General features: G+C 37.4%; 1 protein-coding gene across 3 annotated transcripts in view; it reads left to right on the forward strand.

The window, feature by feature from the left end:
• LOC129776734 (homeobox protein aristaless) overlaps positions 1–23,741 on the forward strand; it is a 292,574-nt gene that overhangs the window by 105,052 nt on the left and 163,781 nt on the right. For all 3 annotated transcript variants that reach the window (XM_055782554.1, XM_055782553.1, XM_055782555.1), the window contains one exon: positions 5,081–5,143. The gene's annotated coding sequence lies outside the window, so the exon portion shown is untranslated. The remainder of the gene's footprint in view (positions 1–5,080; positions 5,144–23,741) is intronic.

Genomic DNA, 23,741 nt, shown 5'->3' on the forward strand with positions numbered 1-23,741 from the left:
TTTTGTTATCAATACCTTCAAACATTCACGTTTTTTTTACTATAAGCAAGTTCATGGGTCCAATCGCAGAACTGTTCATTGATTAATCTTCTAATCGATCCCATTTAATTTACCTTTTACTATAAAATTCCTAGTATTTCTAACAAAATTCATCATTATAATATCAGATTATTTTCAGACACAAGTTTCTTGCAGATTTTTCAGCCTCTTGCAAATAACATGTTTATCCGTTACATGGAATAAATGTTTTATACAGAAAATATGATAGAATAAAGACAGCTTTAAATCGTGCAAATCCTTCCTCGAGATCTGCTCTTATCAACACATTCGGCGATATTTTTTATTGGTATAGATAGAAGAAGATATAGGAGTGCGTTTCATCACATTAAAATCCATTTCCAGTTTCGAACAAAGATCAATTTCGCTTGCGCAAACATCAAATGGACTAACAGCACTTGTCACTATGTAATTGTAGAACATATGGGAATTTAATTCTCCGAATTATCCTTCAGAGTTTTCGGAAAATTTTCAATTGTCATGTTTGGTTGGAACATTTTTGGTTGAAATATGTGTAATATTTTTATGGGACCCCCTCTCCATTCCAGAGGAGGAAGGGGTGTGATAGATGGTATGATGGTATGATGGTATGATAGAAACATTTCTCATACCCAAAACCCTCACATCCCAAATTGTGCTTGATTAGTTCTCGAGTTATGCAGAAGTTTGTGTTTCGTTTGTATGGCAGCCACCCCTTAGAGAGGGGGGTGGAGAGTCTAACCATCATAGAAACATTTATTGCACCCTAGAACCTCAATATGCCTAGTTTGGTTTCATTTGCTTGATTAATTCTCGAGTAAGGCAGAAATTTGTGTTTCATTTGTATGGCAGCCCTTCTTAGAGAGGGGGGGTGGAGATTCTAACCACCATAAAAACATTTATTGCACCCTAAAACCTCAATATTCGTAATTTGGTTTTATTTGCTTGATAATTCTCGAGTAATGCAGAAAATTGTGTTTAATTTGTTGTGGAGAGTCTAAACACCACAAAAAATATATATATTGCTGTCCCCCTATCTGTTTGGAAGTTGGCTATGAACTGCAATGTCAATCGAGAAACCCTCCAATTACTCCTGCGGCGAGATATCCGACTCAAAGCATACAAAAAACGTTTGGTTCATGGTGTTTGGGAAGCTGCAAAACGAAAGAGATATCGAAGATCACGAGATTTGTCGCGCGTCGGCGCACATATGATGGAATTTTTTTTTTGATGAATAGTTTTTAGTTTTGGAGCAGCCTTTCAATCGTCAAAATGATCGTGTATGGAGTGCAATTATTGAGGATGTACCAGCCCATGAACAGAAGGAGTCACGGTATCAAAATCAATCATCATACATGGTTTGAGGAAAATTTCCTCTTATTTTTATTGATAAAGGTATGAAAATCAATACAGCGTGTTACATCGACACAGTTTTGAAGCAAAACGCATTTCCTCGCTCAAGAGAGTTATTCGGGGATGAACATTATTGCTTTAGCAGCTGATCGAGCTAAATTTTCACTCCGGATTCATGAGTTCATATCATGAATTCATCTCCATGCAGGTTGATCCTTCTTCGTATATTCCCAACCGTGTTTGTTTCCCTGACTACATCAATTCCTCTGTGCATTTTGATCTGTCCATGAAGCAAGATATCCATGGATATTCAGATTACCAACGATCGAGGATCGCTCCAACGATCTTCGATGAAAAGTATGGGGGTATCAATTGTGATAATATGTACTTTACTGATGGGTCCACTATAAACGAGTCCACAGGATTTGGAGTGTTCAACGAATTTTTTAGCACCTCACACAGTCTTCAGAATCCTTGCTCAGTGTATATTGCTGAATTGGCAGCAATTCATTGGGCGCTGGACAGCGTCGCCTCACGACCTGTTGAACACTATTACATTGTAACGGATAGTCTTAGCTCTGTCGAAGCTATCCGTTCAGTGGGGCCGGAAAAGCACTCGCCGTACTTCCTTGAGAGAATACGAGAAATTTTGAGTGCTTTATCCAGACGCTGTTATGTCATTACCTTTGTCTGGGTCCCTTCACATTGCTCCATTCCGGGTAATGAGAGGGCTGACTCATTAGCAAAGGTGGGTGCGATTGAAGGCGATATTTATCAGCGTCAAATCGCCTTCAATGAATTTTATTCTTTAGTCCGCAAAAATACCATCGCTAACTGGCAACGCAAGTGGAATGAAGATGAATTGGGCCGGAGGTTTCACTCGATTATCCCTAAGGTTAGCCTCAAACCGTGGTTCAAAAGTCTAGACTTGAGTCGAGACTTTATTCGCACCTTCTCCCGACTCATGTCCAATCACTGTTCGTTAGATGCACTACTCTTTCGTTTCAATCTTGCCAGCAGCAATCTCTGCGTTTGTGGCCAAGGTTATCACGACATCGAGCACATTGTTTGGTCGTGCGAGGTGTATCTGGTCGCCAGATCGAATTTAGAAAACTCCCTTCGGGCCCGAGGAAGACAGCCCAATGTGCCGGTGAGAGATGTATTGGCTCGGTTAGACCTTGATTACATGTCCCATATATATGTTTTCCTTAAAGCTATAGATCTTCGTGTGTGATTGTCCCTACATCCTTATACCCTCCTTTCCTTCCTTTGCGGGTAATTCCCCTTGCTATAAATAGTAGAATAAGTTGAAATGTAAATACACTATAGATATACGAATAGATTTATGAAATGAGTGTTCATCAACATTGTTACAATTTCCTTATATCCCATCCTTCTCCTAAAAATATGTCACCCTCCTAAACTCGAGTACACCGCGAGTAATCGGTTTTCCACCTTACTAACCATAGATGTAAGAAAATTGTTTATATATATAGTTTCAAAATTATATTTAAGAATTCGGCTCCTTTAAACTTAAGTAACTGAGCCTGTAAAAATAAACGAATTGATAAAAAAAAAACATTATTGCTTTCAACAAGATGGTGATCCGTCCCATACAGCAATGGTGCCATAAAATTTCTTTCGACCTAAACCAATTGGATTATTTTGCTTAGTCGTACATGCCTTCAATACTTGATGACTACAAAATAAGAAGCTTATTTCAATTTAAGAAAGTTATCTCTAAAACATGGGATGATATAGCGATGGACCATGTGCGCGCAGCGTTTGATGACTTCGTCAGACGACTTAGACTTGCACGGTCAGTAAGAGGTGGAGTAATTCCTAAAAACCGACTATAGAAAATGAACATACTCGTATATAACTCAATAAAATACTGAAAACTGTATTTCTTTTTCTACTACTTCCTTGATAATATTGAAGTTTGGTTTGTGACAAAATATATTTGTCACGCTGTACATTGAAAACTATTTCGAAAAAAAGTTGATTTTTTTTTAAAGTACGTTACATATGTTAAATTTTTATAGAGAAATGCTGCCATCAAGTATCAGGACTGCTCATAATTTTGGAATTTATATTATTATTGCTAGTTTCAATAAATTCAAGTGTGTCATTTATTATATCTTATTTACCGTGCACACCAAAATTGAGGTCAGTCCTCGTGGTCCCCGTGAGCGCTTCGGATTCGATTGCAGTTCACACCATCGAGTTTTACCGTCGAATTAATTTCTTCTCACTTGCACTAATTTACATGCGTATTATCGAGCTCTACACTTTTTCGTCACAGAAATCACAGCTAAATACAAATAAAAATTATGCAAATAATATTACGTACACACGCCGATGTATTTCTATAAGCATATGGGATAATAAAGACCGCATCGTTCCGCAACATTCTCATGGTGTGATCGAGAGAATGATTTATTTTATTATGTTATTTATTTTCGATGTTTGTTCTAGAATGATCTCCAGAACTGATGTATCAATGAACAAACATTGTCGTTTAATACAATTTATTTTTTAAGTTGATTCGAATTTGCGTTTTGAAAATATTTGAACAGGGTTTCTTCAACAACGGTGAGGTTATAATGTTCATTCTTCGAAAGATCACAAATAATCCAATAATATTGGGTCAGCTCTCCGAGCACATTCCTGTTTGCATTGGCCAAAAAATATATATATACAATGAATAATACATTCACATTAAAAAGCCATTTCCTCATTAAATGGTCATCGGATTCATCCTAACACTTCCCCGGCCCCCGTTCCAGTTCCAATTTGTCCAACAATTCATTTAGTTCAGTGCCTTCCGTTGCAGCTGGAGGCACACCGGCGAAACTGCGCTATTTGGGCAGTTCAAAGCTGCCGGAATGATAAAATAATTCATTTATTCCGCGTGAGGAATCCACTCTAATCAGGAGACGAATTTTACGACGCGCGTAGACCCAGTTAGCGCCGACAAATAGATCAGCTACGATAATTGAATTCCTGCGCGGGGTCGATCTGGTGCTTCTGAAGCGATACAAACTCGTTGATTGCATTATCCACATTAGGGGTATTTTGGAGAACTTAATCTGCGGCCATAAACTAGTGATAAAGCTAATTTGAGGCATTGAATCAGTTATTTTTAACTTTCACACCCATAAAAGTGTGATTATAACTGGAGTGACCGCGGGGAAGACCCCCAGCGTAATTAGCACGGTCAACCCGCGAACATCACCATGGGTTCTAATTAACGATTGCAATATTGCGCTCTTGGATTCTCATGGCATCAGGTGTTTTGTTGGGAGGTTTGTTAGATTTTCGCTATCTGCCGATCTGCCGACACATTAGACGGTTTGCAAACGAATGCGGTAATTAGTAGCGAGCTTTACAAGCTCCAGCTAAACAAGCGTTTTTTTTACGACTGTTTCCATACAAACGGCGAAAATTTTCACGAAAAGCGGAAAGTGGAAATATTGTTGTATGATAATCGGTGCGTGCGGAACGTGGCGTTCGGACTTGTTAGCTATAGAAGTTCTGCTGAAGCCGATTTGCATTGATGAATTGTTGATTTTTTTATTTGCTGTTCAAGAGCATTTCGTTTCTAAATAGTGCCTTTGGCCCATCCGTTGGTTGCTCATTAATATTAATGTCCGTTTGTTTTTTCTCCATCTCGCTTTCCCTATTTCAGTTGTGTTCCACGTTCTGTGCGTCAGCAATCACATCCGGATTAACAAACATCGCTGGTAACAAGGTACGTAACTAATTAATTTGAGATCTTAATTCCGAATCAATTATTGACACTTTTAAGCGACAGCGTAATGGCTGCAGGAGAGCCGTCCCGGAGGGAGGCGAGGGAACGGAGTGATCGTAATCTTATCGATTGCTGTGTGCTCATGTTTCCGTCCATCGGTTAGGGACTATGGGCCAAAGTGACTCTGATGTCGGCCACACTTTTTCCGGCAATCAGTTAGAAGTTGTTTCTGCCTGGTCCCTGGGCATTGCAAACGGTTCCGATAATTATCTCTACCCCGGGCAGGGATCGATAGATTGAACACGGTGTAGATGCCAGCGAGTGCAAAGCGCATCGAAGCGGTAATTAAAGCGAACATAATTAATGAAAATGTAATAAGAGAAGAATGTAAATTATTTTCTTCTGCTCCGCTCGGGCATAACTCGATCGATTGCTACAAAAACTACAAAAGCAACATTACTTCAGGATCAGATGATTGCTGGACTGCTGGATGGATGAAGGCGAGGGGGGAGGGGAGAGTGATGAATGCTTGGCAAACATTATGTAGTGTAAAATGCAAATGCAAACCGAGTGATACAAGCTGTGAGTTTACAGGTCTTGCGCCGGTTACGCTCGGGATGGACCGACAGATGGATAGTTTCGAACAACTCGAGTGGGGAACTCTAGAGACTCTCGACGGCTCGACCTGTCCGTAGGCCGGCGATTGAGATATATCTACCGAGTCTGACTGGATGTGGCTTTCCGGGACGATCGAGAACAGATGTGCAGGACAGATAGGGTCTAGATTGAAGCAATCTTATCGCGGCAATTACATCGCTTAATTACATTTTAAATAAATAAATAAAGCATTCGTTTGTCATGTTTCTATAATTGAATAAAAATTATAAATGCGCTCTGCGTCGGATTGGAAGTTGAACATCGGTGGGTATCATTAGGCTGGCAATGGAATGAGTGATTGTGTGATTGGCGAGAACAACCACGCTAATTTCAGCCAAGATGAAGTCATTTGATAGGAAATTATGGTTGATTACTTTCCAAAAAAAAAAACCCCTTTTTTAAATAGTTGAAGCACTGAATAGAAATAGATCAAATTGTTCACATCGTTTTTGAATTTTTTTTTCCTGCTTTATCAATATTTCTCAATGATCTCCAAGCAATGAAATAGTCATTGTTGATTATTCCACAGTAATGACTGACTCTGGCCAAAACAATCAAGATTTTGATTTAGATAAAAGGGGTGACACGGATAGGTTAAAAAAAATGATTGTATGAGTGGTAGCTTTCGTTTTCCAACATAAATACTGTTTTTTTTTGTAGATCAATAAACTGTTTTTTTCCGCATAAATCGGTTAAATGGTTCACACTATAGTCTTCTATGGTGAGACGAAAACTGATAGGCAATATTTATCACTCGCAGGTGGACTATTTTAAATTTTTCTCTCAATGTTTGTCGGTTCAACAACCGAAACAAACAAAGAAAAAGGGAAAAAGTTCTTTCCATCACTAACCCTTCACTGTCCGTCTTACCCCACAAGATGTTACCCTTTTGGAATATGATTTTTAATTAAATTTAGGCATTTAACTATTCTGTAGCTCTCAACGAAGCTTCATGTTGTTCATATTGAAGTTTTAAGTTACTGTTCAATTCTCTGAGGACACACTTCGCCATTATTATTTAATTTTCTAAATTTCTTCGTGAACACGACTTATTTACAACGGTATTTATTTCTGTACTTTTTTTATCCCATTTATTTATTTATCAGGCTCATTAGCATTTTATCTGTAACAGAGTCGGGTTTTTTTTTATCGTGTACATGTACATATGTTTATGTTTCTATAAATTGTAAATTACACAGTAGAAGTAGTAGCCATTTAGGCGTTAGGTTTTCTGTTCCATTACATTATTATAAAGTACACTGTAGTAGCCATTTAGGCGTAAGGGTATTCTATCTGTTCTTCCATTGTTCAGCAGACCGGACAGCGGAGACAGTTGATATTGATCATTGTTGGGTTATTTAAAGAACAGCAGCCTGATGTTTCTTGCAGAGCAGAGCAGTTGTATGGATGAATCGATCTTTGTTCCACCGTGGATCGATCTCCATAGCTGATGATGGTTACGTGGACGTAGTTATTCTATAACAACACAAAAATGGTCAATTGAGGGCCCTGAGTTTGAACTCACGATCGATCGCTTAGTAAGCGAACGCGTAACCAAGTGGCTACGAAGACCCCCTTTTTGAATATTTGATACATCCTAATCCAAAAATTACGATAGCTCTTCTTAGACTGCTCACAATTTCTATACGATTCCGAGAACAAAAAAGTTTACATGTTGTACAAACATTACCCGAATGCAAAATTACACCATGCAAACAACAATGACCTTATAATATTCTGCAAAATTGTCCATCTGTGTCTCATTCTAAAATTGAAAAAAAATATGGATTGTCATATCGAATCAATTTTAATGGAAAATGATTCAATTATTATTTTTTTAACTTATGTGTTTTGAACTCAAGTTTCACGCACATTTGTCTGGAAACCATCTTAGTGAACAGTGAAAGAAACGATAAACTTATTTTTCACCAAAACAATGCTTCTTCCCATGTTACGAGAGTCGTCAGACGTGTTTGGAAAGGTTAATATAGAGTTTCTATAAATGGTTACTTTGATTCATAAATGTCACCTCAAAGTCAGGAATACTGAAAAAAGCAAGGTTGCACATCTATTAACACATTGTTGAATCTTCATAGGCTCCCCACAGGCACTTGTCATAGTATTCAATGGAACTGGTTTGCGATGATTTCTTTTTGTTGATTTAGTCTTCGCAGTCAAGCGATAGCGCATCCGCTCACTAAGCGAGTGATAAGGAAAAGAAGAAAAATAAGAAGAATGCCATCACCTCGAAAAAACACCCTATGCCAAATTTCAGCTCAATCGGACTTAAGGGAGAGTGGCGCAAAGCGGTCAAAGTTTAAGTTTTTTGAAAATCGAAAAATCACCCAAGGGGGGAGTAAAGGAAAATTGGAATTTTCGAAAAAAAATGTTGATGCCAATAGTCTTAAAATTCCATGAAACGTCGAGATCTAGTGTCATATCGAAAATTTTTTTTGTCAAAAATCGGCACTCTGGGACTTAGTTTTTTTACGGCATGCGAAACGAAAAGTATGGTTTATGGTGCCAATAGAAATAGTTATCTCGTTTTTTTTTCATTCGGAACTTGCTACGAAATATTGATTTGCACAATTATATACCCTATACAAAATAGCTCATTCGGATTTCATTTACTGGTGTCGCAGACGTTAAAATTTGAGTTTTTTTTAAAACCGAAAAATCAGCGGAAATCGGGGTTTTTAAAAAAAAAAATTCATGCCAAATGTCTTAAAATTGCATGGCACGTCGATATTTACAGTTATCTCAAAAAAAAATCAATTTTTTCGAAATTCAATTTTTCAGACGGAAAAACGACCAAGTGCCAAAAAAAACATTTTTTGACAAAAAAATTTTTTCGAGATAACTGGAAATCTCGACGAGTAATGTAATTTTAAGACATTAGGCATCCAAAAAAATTTCGATTTTCTAAATTTCCCTTACTCCCCCCTTGGAAGATGTTCGAGGATCAAAACCCCTAATCATGTCCGATCGAGCTGAAACTTTGCACACATCATTTTTTGGGCCAATTAACAAAATGTACATGGTCGGTTTTTTGAATTTGACAATACCTTTTTCGCTGCCACCCTAATATACATACATATTCCATGCCAAACCGATATAGTGGTTCTCAGATTTCCACGAAAAGTGGTAGTTTTGTTCTTTATCGCAAAATATTGAACCCGTATTTTTTAAATTTTTCATTAGGGTGCCCATTTCCATTTTAGGGTGGTCCGAAAAATCCATTTTTCCGAATTTTTGCCAAAATGACTTTTTTTTACGTAGAACTACGTCTTACATTAAGGGTGCCAAATCAGAAAACAGGTCACGTTTTTATGAAATAAAGTTAACTTTTATAACTATTTTTGCTGCGAACGGATTTTGGCGATTTACATACCAAACGAATCGGAAATTCCCTAAGATTTGTTTGATATGCTATACATTACAATCCCATAGTCTGTATATGGTTTAAATTGATGAAAATTGGAACCATTCCCATTTCCTCATACATTTGTTCTGTCCATTTGTGTGCTTTCTCGAACAGAGCTGTCAATAACGAGCAACTTAACGACGAGCAACGAAGGGGAAATCGTAAGATGTAAAGTCTCCGTGAACAAAGGAAAAGAATAAGAACGAAAAGGGAATATTTGCCTCGAGTATAAACAGTGGATCTCGCTGAGGAAAACTTTCATTCTTCGTGAGAAAATCTACTGAACAACATGGTTTTTGGGCGAGCTGGATGGCGAGGGATCGAATGCCTTTCTCAAGGCAATGGGGGTGGATCAGTAATATGATGGATAAAGTAAAGTTTTCCAAGGATCTTTTTGAAGGTTAGAGACGAATGAACTGAAGAAGTCTCAAGCAAGGAAGGAAGGCAAACTTTCAGCCTCGGTCTGTATTCAAAGCAATGAATATCCTTGTTCTTCCTTGTTTTGCGACATCACATTTCTTCGTTTCGGATTGAGCTATGAACGCGATCAACTTACTCACTCGCTGATGTCTCTGGCATTGCAATCATTGCATCATACTGACGCAATTGCATGAGCTACACAATTGTGTGTGGAATCATCAAGCTAGGCTATCGTCAGCTCTCCAAGAAAACAAGTGTATTGGAATTTTGTCAGTGTTTTGGTTTCGCATGACGGTGGGAAAACTCTCTTCACAAAGGATGGCAGCTGAGCTAATCTACACTGGCAATATTAACAGATGACGGGCTTCTGTTGAGAAGAGCGCAAAACGGAGATAAGTGTGTACATTTAGTTGCTTCAAGCCATCGATATATGGATATTTGTGTGCGTACGTGCGTGTTTCATAACCCGTACGTAAAAATAGTGCATCTTCGCTACGCTGAAGGCCCATTTGTATCTGCTCCCGTGTGCATTGGCCCTGCAACGATGCAACAATCGCCTAATTTTTTATGCTATGATTGACGATTGTTTGGTGTTGCATATCAGGGCGACAAAACTGGTAGAATGGTTATTTAAAAATTTTCGTAGCATTATAAAATAATATGCGCAGTTATAAACAAGTGACTTGAATTAAACTACAGCGTAGTTCTACGTCAACAATGCGGTCGTGTCTTGAACAAAGCCTCCTATAATTTTTTTAAATTCATAATGTTCGAACCACTGGACCGATTCAGAAGATCGACATTTCAAATTAAATCCAATCAACTGGTCTTTTTTGGAAAAATACATACAGTTGCAGAAAATTTGAATTCTGTTTTCCGTTATTGTTGATTGTATTTGATTTTCATAGTCTTCATGGTCTCGGGACCAAAGGCGCTATTTTTTAAAAAAAATTTCTGGAAAGCTGAGGGTTTTTCGCATAACATATCTTGAAACCAGGGAGGCGTGTTTTTCGTTTTTGAGATATGATTTTTCAAAGTTAACCGATGGTCAATAAAATTATTTTTTCCCATTTTTTCCACTACAAAAAATCATAACTTTTGACCTACTAGACCGATTAGGATGATCGACATATCAAATTAAAGCCAATGAGTCTTGTTTGAAAAAATATTCTATTCTAAAAAAAATGAATTCTGTTTTCGTAATTATTGATTATATTTGGTTTTATATAGCTTACATCGTTTCGGGACCAAGGGTGCCATGTTTTTTTATATTTTTTTCCAGAAAGCCGAGGTTGTTTTACATAACATATTCGAATACCTGAGAGGTGTTATCTTTCGTTTTTAAGTTATGATTTTTCAAAGTTAACATGTTTCCAGTCTTCGTTCAATATTTCCATGCGACTAGACTGGAAGTATGCGACTATAATCCATTTCATTGGGAAGTGTGTTATTAAGGTTGGCTAGTATGCTTTAATTTGATATGTCGATCATCTGAATCGGTCCAGTAGTTCAAAAGTAATAATTTTTTGAAAAAAGGCATTTTTAAGACAAAAGGGAAAAATGATTTTTTGGACCATCGGTTAACTTCGAAAAATCATAACACGAAAACGAAGAAAAACGCCTCCCTGGTTTCGAGATATGTTATGTGGAAAATCCTGAGCTTTCCAGAAAAAAATATAAAAAAATATAGCGCCTTTGGTTCCGAGACCATGAAAACTATAAAAAACAAATACAATCAATAATAACGAAAACAGAATTCAAATTTTCTGCAACTGTAGTATTTTTTGAAAAAGACCAGCTTATTGGCTTTAATAGAATACAGGGTAACTTCGATATACCGTACTTTTCACATTCAAAATTGTACGTTGTATCGAATTGTACGTTATATCGAAGCATAACAAAGAACTCACAAACGTAGCCTATAATAAATTATTGTGTTGCTGTTTAAGTAAAGTTAATGAATAAATTCAATTGAAAGACGAAGCTAGCCTTTCTCATGATATTTCCCTTCGTACTGTTGGTTAAAGCTTGGTACATTTTGAATCCGGAATCACAAAACCAGCTGTATTTCGGGATTGATCAAAGCTACAAAACATGTTTTAGCACCACAATATAGATAATTAATTGTTCTTTAACCCTCTTGTGCTCGCGTGCAAAATCGTAACACGTATACTCGCGCACGGTGTCACAGACCGAAAATTGAACTTCTCTGTAATGTTGCCATTGTGTATTTTTCAGGCTTTTATTTGAAGAAGATGGTTTGATTGAATTAAAAAACTTCAAAAAGTATGTTTTCTTCGTCTTTATTATATTTTAATAGTCATCTAATTCAGCCTCCTCAAAACAGAGTAATTTTTGATACTCCAACACAAATAACGAAATTCGAATTTTTCACTGTTATTAATTAAAAGTAAGCAACTGAATGTAATTCATGGAAGTATAAAGAGTTATAAAAACGTATTAATCGATTGTGGTTTCATTGGAGTAAGAATCCGAACATTGCATAACTACATGCTCAAAACAAACATATTTGCACATTTCATGCAGTTGTTGCATGATTTTCGGGTCTTTTATCTAAGAGAAGAATGTATAACGACCTTCTAGATAATTACCAGATGATAAAGGTTCTGGAATATAAAGTTTGCATATGTCTAATATTCTTTGTCTCTGTATTCTTGGTAAACTGAGAACTAATATACCTTTTTTTAGATGGGACATACAAAGATGATATAAAAGGATTTCTAGTAACTTCCTTTTCTTTTTCTTGTTTTCTTGTCGATATTGTCCATTATAAAAAAATATCCCCAACACTGTAATTGTTAAAAATTACCACAAGCCACCGAGTAGTTTATAGTTAACTGTTTACAGTTCTTCCACAAGTGAAATTTTCTCACAAGTGTGTTTATGTATGTCCATTATATTTAGCGAATAACTATACGAAAGTCAAACATTTATATTTTGCTTTTTTTTCCTTTATTGATTTAATTAGGCTCAAGTGGATAAAGAGCCACCATCAAGCAATACATTTTAAAATTATTTGAATATATTATAACTTAGAGTGCACCCGTGGCCGAGTGGTTAGCGTCTCACATTGTCATGCCGGGTGTTCGGGTTCGATTCCCGTTCTGGCCGGAGGATTTTTCGTCAAAGAAATTTCCTTCGACTTGCACTGTGGTCACGCGTATTCAAGAGCTTGCCCCTCGGAATACATTCAAGGCGTGTTATTTGGCTTAAGAAATCTCAACTAAGTATTAATAAATGACACTAGTTAATGCATACGTTGAGACGGCAAAAGTTCCACAGGGAACGTTAACGCCATTCAAGAAGAAGATAACTACATAATTATTAACTTATGTCTAATTAGCTAAAACTACAGTGCAATATATAAAAAAAATATAATTTATTTCTTCGTTGCCTCGTCGTTATTATCCTTGTCTTGAACAGTGCCTGTGGTGGGTCGTAACAACTACATCGCCAGTTGATGTAGCAACGGTATCCTTTGGTAGTGAGTGCCTCCTTGTTATGTTAATAGCTCCTGTAATGATCTTATCTCAACGGGTACTAAGTTCTGCTTGTGTAATAGGAAAGGAAGGGAGAATGGACAGTGGTAGTAGGAGATGTGACCTAAATAATAACATTAGCGCTTCTTAGGAAGACATATATGGGGAACAGAAAATTAGGGTCGCGAGTAGCTAAGATATTGCGAACTGTCATGCGTGAGTGTACTCCTTGAGCCTCTAAATCGGCAACCAGTTTAATTCTTTCATTGCAAAATTCATTACATGACCAAACAACGTGCTCGATGTCATGATATCCTTGACCACAATTGCATAAATTGTTAGTAGCAAGACCTATGCGGAAGAGATGCGCATTTAGCGCGGAATGATTGGACATCAATCTGGACATAGTTCTAATAAAATTTCTGTCAAGATCTAACCCTTTAAACCAGGCCTTCGTTGAAACTTTGGGGATAATAGAGTATAGCCATCTCCCAAGGTCATCTCTGTTCCATTGGTTTTGCCAACTGGTAAGTGACTGCTGTCGGGAAATGGAGAAGAATTCCCGATACGCTATTTGTCTTTCAAAAACTGTGCCCTGCATACTACCCATCTTTGCGAGTGTATCCGCTTTCTCATTACCAGGAATAGAGCAATGGGAAGGAATCCAAATGAAAGTGGTTCGAATACTTTTATCAACAAGAGAATTCAATGCATTCCTAATTTAGATAAGAAAATATGATGCTTTCGTCGGTTGTTTCAAGGATTGAATGGCTTGTATACTGCTAAGACTATCCGTGAAAATAAAATAGTGATCAGGTAGTAAGGACTCAATGATCTTAATTGCATGATATATTGCAGCCAGTTCGGCAACATACACTGAACAAGGGTCTTCAAGTTTATGAAAGCTAGTGTAATGTTCATTAAAGATACCAAAACCAGTGGATCCGTTGATTCTTGAACCATCAGTGAAAAACATTCTTGAAGAATTGATATGGTTATATTTTGAAGCGAAAATATTAGGGATTAACGATGATCGAAGTTGATCTGAAATGTCTCGAGTTTCGTCCTTCATAGAAAGATCGAAATCAACGGAAGATGGCTATTGGTCTGTATGAGTTATGATGGGAAGCTGGCTTATTCGGTTTTCGAATGGCTATTACTCTCACTTGTTTCCACTCGATAGGGACAATATTTTGCTCAATAAACTTATTAAATAACCTTAATGAACGTTTCTTAGCGACGTTTGGAAGGTTCTTCAGAAGTGCAAGTGAGAATTCAGTCATAGAAAACAATGTCTCGTTATTACTATTGGAAGACGATGTATTATGAGATATGTCTTCTGCAGGGACAAAATCTGGACATACTTTTTTGGCAAAATCAAGAATCCATCGGTCTGAATACTCTTGGTTTTCGTTTGTATGGTTTTTGTTTCGCAAACACCTGGCTGTGTTCCACAGGGTACTCATAGATGTTTCCCTTGACAAACCATTGACATATCGTCGCCAATAACTGCGTTTATATTTTGCTTTTGAACGTATGAATCTAACGACGAATATATCGAGGAATAGGTAATATATGGATCCGTTCAATCCATTTACAAAAGGAACTGAAATCAAAAAAAAAAAGTCCGGTAATGATCTTATGCATTATATTCTATAAATATTCCACGCCACTAACATTAATTTATACATTTCATTCAACAATATTCTAGAATATGAAAAAAGGCACTTGTCCGAAAAAGTTACTCGCGTCGGTGTATCAGACCGAAAGTGTTAAAAACGTGACACACGTTCCATTTGTACCAACACATGCGATACGCTAAACGATGACGATCGACGAATAACGAAGGTAGAGAGAATCGCAAAGTCGTAGTGTTGATATTTTCTGAGAAATGAACGAATTATTGATTTCTCGGTCTGACAGACCAATGCGCGAGTATAGGAGTGTTAAGAAAACAATATTTAAAAAAATAAATTTCTTTACAATTTGGAAATGGGTACGTTATATCGAGGGAAAATGTACGTTATATCGAGGGTACGTTGTATCTAACTTTCCCTGTATGACGATCATATGAATCGGTCCAGTAATTAAAAAGTTATGAATTTCTGAAAAAAATAATTTTTGGCAAAAATGCGAAAAATTGGATTTTTGGGACCGCCCTAGAATGGAAATGGATACCCTAGTGAAAAATAAAAAAAAATACGGGTCAACTTTGCAAATCGGCCCTTCCATTCATGGTTTCAGCATCGGATTGTGCACTCCCGGCGCACACACCACACAATAAGACTTGTAATTGAGATGTGGAACAGTCTCATCGCTGGCCTGTCTTCGCAATAACATTTTGTTCCAGACATCAACTGCTGACACAATCCCTTCCCTTTCGCATATTTATCACATCATATTGGAGTAATATCTCGGGAAACAAATAAAACTACAGGACCCAACGTTGTTTTGCAGTTACCTCCAAATTACTTAATTATTGCTGTACCACATTCCACCTGCAGTTGAATCCATTCACTTATTATGGAACTACCATTCGCTCGTCCGCGGTGGTTTCCTGCAGGATGCTATCTATCGTTCGCATTGTTTGTTTTCCCCACCGGTGCAGCTTCCGAAAACGGCCACATCGAAACTCGTGCACGGCAATGAATCGCCAGGAACAACAAAAAAAAAGTTACATTTATGACCGAAATCGGCATTCTTCTGTCGATTGGTCACTAATTTCCGCCCTCCACTCGGCCATCCGCCCGCCTCGTCCGTATCTGGAAGCTCTGGCGTTCCACTGTTAAAAATTACACGCGGACCGGTGCTTATGAATGTTTTTTTCCCATTGTAATTGCCCTAAAGGGCAATCACGCTGCATGATATCGCCACATTTTGGTTATCTTGTTGCGGTGGGAAGGAAGCAACAACAAAAAAATGGAACATCTTTCTCGCAGTTATTAAATTATATTTTTATTTACTCGTTTTCCTGTTTAATTAAATTAAATACCTTGGCGGTAGGCTCCGTGCAGCAGCTTCGAATGAGTCAAACCCTAATTTGGAGACAGGCAGCGGGGAATGATGAGCAAAGCGCTCAAAAAAAGTGGTCCTCGACTGTTCGAGGAAGGGCCCAAAGATGTCCCGTTCGGGAGCAGCGATTTTTTTCGCCCCTCCATTTTTCGTTGCTGAGTTGTTTGCTGCTAATCGACACCATAAAAGAACGCAGGATCCGATCGCTGAATCCGGGTGCACCCGGTAGCGTCATCAAGCTCATTACCACCGGCACCGACCGGTGGCCGCGCCGAGTCCAAACACTCAAACAGCGGGGGCAATTACCAAAAACGAAGAAATAGCTGACAGCATTCCGGCTGTGTGATCTCCGGAGATGCAGCTCGGGATGCAGCTCTGCTGCAGCTCATGTTTTATTCCGCGGGAGCGCTGCTTTTGTGCGGAGGCCCGGCTGCAAACCTGTGGAACTCATATTAATTGCTTTTTATTGAGTTGTTCGAGCAAATAGGTTCGAGAATTGGAATCACAAGTCATTGCATTGGTCCACAATGCGAATGACGAATAGCGGACCGAGATTGATGGAACCGTGGAACGAGAGAGAGAGAGAGAGATCGCGTTTCCAGATTCAGGTATTCAACGATTGGAATTAACACTCGGCGGATAATTGATTATACGGAATCTCGTATCTGTGTAGTCCCAGCATTTATGGAGGATGAATACCGCAGCAACAATGTGCATAGCACAAAATCGGTAAATGGTAGGGTTATGTGTACATGATTTACCCTTTTCTAAATACCCTTGTAAGTAAGTGGCGATTATATGTGATTCCGATCTATGCCACAGGTAAATATTGTGGGAAACTGTGATACATCGATTTGAGAAATTTTATCACAAATGAAATATTTCACAAAAGTTCAAATTATAAAAAATTGTATTAAGAATAAAATTTTTGAAATTGAAGTATTTTTTTGGTATTTCGAAATTTTGGATTTATTTTTATTTTTAGATCCACTAAACCATAATTTTCATTTAAATGTACGTGTTTTTGATGATTGCGTCACATTTACTCGAAAGACATTTACCCGAATTCCAATCACCCGAAGGTAACAAATATCCGAATGTGACAACTACCCGAATGGTTAGATCATGTTAAAATTACCTGCTAAATTTTCGAAAAATACTCCAAAGCTCGTGTTCATTTTTAAATTATTTCTTAGTCTTGAAGAGCAATACGGAAAGGAAAGAAGAAGACATATTAATTGTGCTTAAACTAAATTCTAAAAATGAATCAGTTAGGTGTATCGCATCGTTTTCAAATTTTTTAATTACAATTTTTTATTTCACTGCGTATTTTTGTTGCTCTCTCATGTTGTACTGATTTAAGCTTATTTATTATCAGGAGACTCGGCAAAACTCATAACCTGATTTGTCGAAATTTTTCCTTTTTTGACGTAGGACTACGTCTTTCATTTCTATACCGGGGTGTAAAATCAAAGTTTCGAAAACGAAAGCGTTACGCCGGAGACCGAGATTTTGAGCGTTAATAGCTCCTAAACAACTGAACGAAATGGTATGATAAACACTTCATTCGAAAGATAAAATGTCTACGCGTTATATACTTGTTACTTTTTGATCCAAAAACTTGTTTCAATAGTCTTAAAATTGCTTTCAAAACAGGCTATTGAAATCACCAATCGGTATATAAGCGAGCGGCGCTCGGAAATCCACTCAGTTCTAATTGAACAGCGATTGGAGCATGTTGTCGCTGTTGCGGTGAAGCTCTTTATTTTTCATGAAAGCGCGGATGAACGGTGTCACCAAGAGCCTGTTTGTGCACCCTAGGCCAGAAGGGAAACTATCAGGAGGAGAGTGATGCCACAAACGGTTCCCTGGGAAGACATCGCTACACACACATACACGCGCGGCTATTAACAGGTGGTTATCGATTTGGCATTAACCACTGGTGGGCTTCCAGTATCGAGGAAAATGTGGAAATATCTAATCGTTACTGAAAATAATCTGCCAGTTCCTTTGGGAATTTTCAAAATATATTCATGTGAAAGAGTTTAATTGAATGTTTTCTATCCATGTAACACTGTGACCAAATATGTTTCAATCAAGTGCTATTAACAGGTGGTTATCGAGTTGGCATTAACCACTGGTGGGCTTCCAGTATCGAGGAAAATGTGGAAATATCTAATCGTTACTGAAAATAATCTGCCAGTTCCTGTGGGAATTTTCAAAATATATTCATGTGAAAGAGTTTAATTGAATGTTTTCTATCCATGTAACACTGTGACCAAATACATTTGGTTTTGTGGTTCTTCAATCAATCGCAATTAACAGGATAGCTTCAGAAGATTATTCTTCCCCATCAGTAGGATATTTCCGTATCCAATATTGTATGCGCCCGCAATCGATTATTGCTCAGTCGCCGAAAGTTCCAAGCTCAGAGAGTTCATTCCCCTCTAGTTTGCCTTCCAAATTGCCATCGTAAACCACACCTTCTCTCGATTCAATCACACACAAAAAGCATACTTAAGCGATATTCTGGTGGTGAGACACATTCATTTTTCGTGAGAACATCGACAAGACAACATCGTTGCCTAACGTGCTGGAGGAGGTGGACGGCGAAGGATCGACACATACACGCGCAGAACTCTTTCCGTTAGGATGCCATTCAGCATCGAGAAAGTTCCGGAAAGATCTAATCATTGCTGGAAAATAATCTGGCAGTTCCTTTGGGAATTTTCAAAATATATTCATGTGAAAGAGTTTAATTGAATGTTTTCTATCCATGTTACACTGTGACCAAATATGTTTCAATCAAGTGCTATTAACAGGTGGTTATCGAGTTGGCATTAACCACTGGTGGGCTTCCAGTATCGAGGAAAATGTGGAAATATCTAATCGTTACTGAAAATAATCTGCCAGTTCCTTTGGGAATTTTCAAAATATATTCATGTGAAAGAGTTTAATTGAATGTTTTCTATCCATGTAACACTGTGACCAAATACATTTGGTTTTGTGGTTTTTCAATCAATCGCAATTAACAGGATAGCTTCAGAAGATTATTCTTCCCCATCAGTAGGATATTTCCGTATCCAATATTGTATGCGCCCGCAATCGATTATTGCTCAGTCGCCGAAAGTTCCAAGCTCAGAGAGTTCATTCCCCTCTAGTTTGCCTTCCAAATTGCCATCGTAAACCACACCTTCTCTCGATTCAATCACACACAAAAAGCATACTTAAGCGATATTCTGGTGGTGAGACACATTCATTTTTCGTGAGAACATCGACAAGACAACATCGTTGCCTAACGTGCTGGAGGAGGTGGACGGCGAAGGATCGACACATACACGCGCAGAACTCTTTCCGTTAGGATGCCATTCAGCATCGAGAAAGTTCCGGAAAGATCTAATCATTGCTGGAAAATAATCTGCCAGTTCCTTTGGGAATTTTCAAAATATATTCATGTGAAAGAGTTTAATTGAATGTTTTCTATCCATGTTACACTGTGACCAAATATGTTTCAATCAAGTGCTATTAACAGGTGGTTATCGAGTTGGCATTAACCACTGGTGGGCTTCCAGTATCGAGGAAAATGTGGAAATATCTAATCGTTACTGAAAATAATCTGCCAGTTCCTTTGGGAATTTTCAAAATATATTCATGTGAAAGAGTTTAATTGAATGTTTTCTATCCATGTAACACTGTGACCAAATACATTTGGTTTTGTGGTTTTTCAATCAATCGCAATTAACAGGATAGCTTCAGAAGATTATTCTTCCCCATCAGTAGGATATTTCCGTATCCAATATTGTATGCGCCCGCAATCGATTATTGCTCAGTCGCCGAAAGTTCCGAGCTCAGAGAGTTCATTCCCCTCTAGTTTGCCTTCCAAATTGCCATCGTAAACCACACCTTCTCTCGATTCAATCACACACAAAAAGCATACTTAAGCGATATTCTGGTGGTGAGACACATTCATTTTTCGTGAGAACATCGACAAGACAACATCGTTGCCTAACGTGCTGGAGGAGGTGGACGGCGAAGGATCGACACATACACGCGCAGAACGCTTTCCGTTAGGATGCCATTCAGCATCGGGAAAGTTCCGGAAGAGTTCTAATCGTTGCTGGAAAATAATCTGCCAGTTCCTCTGGGAATTTTCAAAATATATTCATGTGAAAGAGTTTAATTGAATGTTTTCTATCCATGTTACACTGTGACCAAATATGTTTCAATCAAGTGCTATTAACAGGTGGTTATCGAGTTGGCATTAACCACTGGTGGGCTTCCAGTATCGAGGAAAATGTGGAAATATCTAATCGTTACTGAAAATAATCTGTCAGTTCCTTTGGGAATTTAAAATTACATTCATGTGAAAGAGTTTATTTTAATGTTTTCTATCCATGAAACACTGTGACCAAATACATTTGGTTTTGTGGTTTTTCAATCAATCGCAATTAACAGGATAGCTTCAGAAGATTATTCTTCCCCATCAGTAGGATATTTCCGTATCCAATATTGTATGCGCCCGCAATCGATTATTGCTCAGTCGCCGAAAGTTCCGAGCTCAGAGAGTTCATTCCCCTCTAGTTTGCCTTCCAAATTGCCATCGTAAACCACACCTTCTCTCGATTCAATCACACACAAAAAGCATACTTAAGCGATATTCTGGTGGTGAGACACATTCATTTTTCGTGAGGACATCGACAAGACAACATCGTTGCCTAACGTGCTGGAGGAGGTGGACGGCAAAGGATCGACACATACACGCGCAGAACTCTTTCCGTTAGGATGCCATTCAGCATCGGGAAAGTTCCGGAAAGATCTAATCATTGCTGGAAAATAATCTGCCAGTTCCTCTGGGAATTTTCAAAATATATTCATGTGAAAGAGTTTAATTGAATGTTTTCTATCCATGTTACACTGTGACCAAATATGTTTCAATCAAGTGCTATTAACAGGTGGTTATCGAGTTGGCATTAACCACTGGTGGGCTTCCAGTATCGAGGAAAATGTGGAAATATCTAATCGTTACTGAAAATAATCTGCCAGTTCCTTTGGGAATTTAAAATTACATTCATGTGAAAGAGTTTATTTTAATGTTTTCTATCCATGAAACACTGTGACCAAATACATTTGGTTTTGTGATTTTTCAATCAATCGCAATTAACAGGATAGCTTCTGAAGATTATTCTTCCCCATCAGTAGGATATTTCCGTATCCATTATTGGATGCATAAAACCTTGTGGCTCCAACGTAACGCTCTCGTTTTCGAAGTTCTCCAAATATTCATTCATTCAGAATGAATTCAGATTCAACTTCAAACAAATGATCTCTAAATCAACGATAGTCCTACGTCACCCTTGCGGTTATACCATAGATATAACCCACTTCCTGTTTTTTATTCGGGTAAATGTTGTAATCGAGTATTTGTCGCATTCGGGTAAATGTTACATTTGGGTATCTATTCGGGTAATTGTTTTTGATATGTGATATTTTGACAGAATTTCGGAGCGTTATGCGGTACAATTTTTTGCTAATTCGAGATTTTGGATATTTTCCATTAAGTTTTGAGACACATTACTGATCTGAAATGTGTTCGTACGTGTTTTTCAGTATTCATGTCGTGGTATATCATAGTAAGATGCACTTTGAGTATTTTTCTTTTATATTTCCATTTCCCAGCTATTGAGAATGGCGTGAAAAAAAGAAGCTCTTATTAATTCTTACTAAATGATAGCTCTTACAGTGAGCCATGAAGGGATTTAGAAAATTTTTATTTTTTATATTTGATACCCTATACAATATTTTCCATAAGGCTAGTTTGGGCTCATTTTACGAATACACAAATATGATACGATCGAAGATTTTTGAGAAATAAAAAGAATTAGAAAAAAATAGAGACAATAAAAATTAAAAAAGATTAATGATTAATGATTAAAAATGTTCTAGCTATTTTCGTTCTTTTTTTTTTATCTGTATTATAGTGACTTTCAACTCATTTGGCTGGTTCGTCACTTTTTACTTCCTTTTTGGAAGAATGTCGGGAGTGAGAATTGAACTCGTGACCTTTAGCGTGAGAGGCATGGATGTTACCACTACGCCAGATCGCCTCCCACTCTATTTTCGTTGCACGATTTCCTGAAAAAAATCACAAATATCAAAAAAAAAACCCATGCGAACATATTCAAATATAAATTAAACCAGTAGTCTCAATCAACATTCTTAAAAAAAAAACTTAACTTGGAAATATATTTTATGTACCGCGCAACACTGTGAAAATTCTGAACAAAATCGCACATAATAGTCCGGCTGAAAAGTTCCTAAGGTTTACGTTTAAATGGCGCTTCTTGCAAAAATCTACTTGACTATCACAAAGCACCATTCTTCAATGAATACGTGTCAAAGTTTGACAGCAATCAGCCGATTGGTTCGTGACTTATCATTGAGGGTGAAGAAACTTTTGTTATTGTGAAAAAAAATGGAAAAATCCGAATTTCGTGTATTGATTGTAAAACTGCATGAATTGGGCTTCGAAATGCTTCCACATCCACCGTACTCTCCAGATCTGGCCTCCAGCGACTATTTTCTGTTCGCAGACCTGAAGAGAATACACGCTGGCAAGAAATTCAAGACCGATAATGAAGTGATTACCGAAACTGAGGCTTATTTTGAGGAAAAACCGAAAGAGTAGTATTAAAATGGTAAAGAAAAGTTGCAAGATCGCTATAATCGCTGTATCGCCCTCGAAGAAAATTATGTTGAATAATAAAATTGAATTTTGCAAAAAAAAAAGTAGTTTTACTGTGTTACCTTATAAACTTTTCAGCCGAACTGTTATCTAGGAAAGACGTAGGAACACATTTAAATATGAATTAGAGTAGTACTGACTCTCTAAATCCAAAAAAAAAGATCATCATTTCACATGATGATCTAAAAAGTACTTTTTTAGTACTAAAATTTTTGATAAAATTTTTTTTGGTGCGATGCACTTTCAGTATTTTTTCTCGAAGGTATTAAGAATGGCGTGCAAATAATTGAGAAGTACGGTTTCCACCGTAGATCTTATGGTGATCCACATAGGGGTTCAAAAAATAGTCAAAATATCTTATTTGCTTCCCTATACAACATTTTTCATTGAACTGATGATTTTTACTTCCTTACCCAGACCCTTTAGTTTTATTTTTGAATAAATATTAAGATACACTACAATTCTCAGTACGGTATAAATTGAAGATTATTTAAAATTAAAATGTTTATGTCATCTGTATATGGAATAACGTTAACAAAGTTATTGTCAATGAGACAAACTGACACATTTTCTTTCATCATTCTAACGAGAGGTTCAATATAAAGAACAAATAGCGTCATACTCATTGAACAACCTTGGTGAACTGAGCTTTCAATGGCAAACAATAAAGTAAAGAAACCATTGAATAAAATTTTGAACAATGGCGGTCAAAAAATAGAAAATTCTGCACATTTTACACCGTTTCTTTTATAAAGGCGAAAATGCAAGCCAGGCGGCTGAAATTATGAATGGTGTTTATGGTGCCGATACTGTAACAGTAAAATACGCGTAAAATATTTTCTT

The sequence above is a fragment of the Toxorhynchites rutilus genome, chromosome 3, assembly GCF_029784135.1.
Source record: "Toxorhynchites rutilus septentrionalis strain SRP chromosome 3, ASM2978413v1, whole genome shotgun sequence".
NCBI classification, from domain to species: Eukaryota; Metazoa; Arthropoda; class Insecta; order Diptera; family Culicidae; genus Toxorhynchites; species Toxorhynchites rutilus.